This window comes from Oncorhynchus tshawytscha, linkage group LG08, assembly GCF_018296145.1.
Source record: "Oncorhynchus tshawytscha isolate Ot180627B linkage group LG08, Otsh_v2.0, whole genome shotgun sequence".
In the NCBI taxonomy this organism is placed as follows: Eukaryota; Metazoa; Chordata; class Actinopteri; order Salmoniformes; family Salmonidae; genus Oncorhynchus; species Oncorhynchus tshawytscha.
Window position 1 is genome coordinate 90,926,676 of NC_056436.1, and position 2,500 is coordinate 90,929,175.

The 2,500-nt window shown below is 44.1% G+C and overlaps 1 long non-coding RNA gene across 1 annotated transcript in view; it reads left to right on the plus strand.

Moving 5' to 3' along the window:
* The window catches only part of LOC112236475, a 16,095-nt gene that overhangs the window by 3,805 nt on the left and 9,790 nt on the right, over nucleotides 1-2,500 (plus strand). The window contains exon 2 of the long non-coding RNA XR_002951235.1: nucleotides 1,066-1,069. This is a non-coding gene — a long non-coding RNA (uncharacterized LOC112236475). The remainder of the gene's footprint in view (nucleotides 1-1,065; nucleotides 1,070-2,500) is intronic.

Consider the following 2,500-nt stretch of genomic DNA (forward strand, 5'->3'; position numbering starts at 1 on the left):
CACTCCCTGTCTGAGACTGGAGATGTGAACGATGTGAAAGACCAGTTGGGACCGTTGGGGGAAGAATGAAATGGTGCATCCAGCGGTGTCAGTGGTCTATATGTGTCGAGTGTGCGGGAAGTCCAGAGAGAATAGCCACTCCATCTCCTGTCATATCCCTAAATGTAAGGGAACAATAGGTCATTTGGTGCACGAGCAAGACCCTAATTGGTGCTGAAAATCACCTTTTTTCCATGCCTTGCTACGGGGTCCTTGAATGAGCTATCGGACAGAAACATTTGGGTCCGTCTCTAAGAGCCAAGCCAGTTTCCATGCACCTAGTCTTGCTTCTCTGAGACTTTTCTAAATGTCGTCATTTTCGCAATGGTCTAAATGAATTGAAGTCATTGCAAATGTACGAGGCTGTTTCTCAGTCCGAGAACCTTCCAGAGCCAAGTAACTCACCACGACCTGAGGTCTAGAACAGGTTTCTAAAGTTTCAGAACTCTAGGTCTGACGGTTCTTTTTTAGCTCGAACAAAGCTAACTATTGCAGGCACTGTCTGTCTCTACGCACCCCAATACGTCCCTCCTTCCAAGCTGTGTGTGTGTGTAATTTAGTTTTTCTTCGAAATTTTATGGGAGAAATGACTGACTTACAGTTCATGGGGGTTGCCTAATCACACATATGAAGTTTTGGAAAGCTCTGACTTTTTTAACCCTTCGAAACAGCCCCTGTGACACCAATTATGGCACTTCCGGTTGGCACAGGAAGCTATAAGTAAACACATATCCTCATTGGGGTATGCCTTTACAGAATCCTGAGTTTTAAGTGTTTACGTTAAGAACTGACCGATTTACACAGGGTTGAATGCACTATTTATCACAAACTGCTGGTTGGGTATGGAAAAACACGTTTAGGGTGATTTTAACCACATCCGGTTGCTTCAGGAAGCTTAGAATCGACACAGGTAGACCTCATAGTGTCCAGATGGACTGTCATTGAAGACAGGTTCATAAGGCATTCATAATCCATATAGACTTCAGGTTTACTTTAGAGGAGCAGGCATTGTATTCCTATGGGGAGAGATGTCATTGTAATCTGTGAGATCAAAAAACCCTGTTTTACTGTTAAGGGTTAATGCCACACGGTCAAGGTTAGGCTTGCACAGATCGGGAGGACCTCAGGATCGTACCTGAGGTCGAATTGTGCTTCTCACCCTAACGGTTCTCTCACTGTCAACCAAAAGCAAATGACATTTAGGGCCAGGCTTAATTTTGGGCCTACTATTTTCACGGTCGCTGCACTTAGAGCGAGCTACGGTCAAGCGGGGCATCTCGTTGAACTCGGCACGGCCTAGAGAATATGGAAATGCCATTGCAGGCTCTGTGTGTCTTTAAGCACCGCACTTTGTCACTCCATCCTTCCTGTGTGTGTGTGTGTGTGTGAGAGAGAGCTTTTCTTTGACATCTGTTGGGAGAAAAGACTGACTTACAATTCATGGGGGTTGCCTAATCACACATATGAGTGTTTTGAAAAAATCAGACTTTTTTAACCCTTGGAAGCAGCAACTATGACACCATTTTAAGGCACTTCTGGTTTACACAGGAAGCTGAAAGTGAACACATATCCTCCTTGGGGTAGGCAATTATAGAATTTCGAGTTTTAAGTCTTTATGTTAAGAACTGACTTATTTACGGAGGGTTTAGTGAGTGTGTTTTATTTCAGAAAATCACAGAAATCTCGCAGAGCTCCGAAGCACACTTTAAAAAGATTTGTATAAACACGCTGCAACTGGATCCGTAACTGTTTAAAATATATATATATATTTTTGAACATCATCAATTTGACATTGTACGATTTCTCTTAAATGACGATAGGTAAATGGTTGGTTCTTTTTTTATTGACACCGGAGGTTCCTTGACTTTGACGTGAAGCGGAAAAATTATTGCTCTATTTTCATTTTGGACCTTTAATCCCAGAAAAATGGCCATAACTCAAAAACCGTTGAGGCCTAGACGCCATCTTGTTCAGGGCCAACTGCCCATTATGCCAAACCTATGCTCACCAAGTTTCGGCTTCGAAATATTTTCCGTTTAGGAGATAAGGCCACGTCGGGATTCGTGATGTTTTGTACATTTGCAATATGATTGCATTCACGCTCTTGTGGGATTTACCAGGACAGCGGAAAAATGACCAAAATTTGATTATTTTCTCAAACGGAAACCGAATGTCCGAGAGAGTTCATTTGATGACTTCCCGGAAGATCCGGCCCTGCCGCACGGCCCGACGCCGTCCGCAAATTTTACAAACGTTTTCGGACGTCTAGTAAGGGACCGTACAGGGACAGAAACAGCAATCACTGGTTGGCAAACCCGGAAACGTTGGGAGGAAGAGAACGCCACTACATTGCAGGTCTCCAGCTGAGGGCCAATGTATATCCAACTCGCGAGGCGCTGTCTAGGGGCAGGATAGGCACGCTAAAAGTCTATCGCCACTCTCTATCAGGAACAGAATCCTG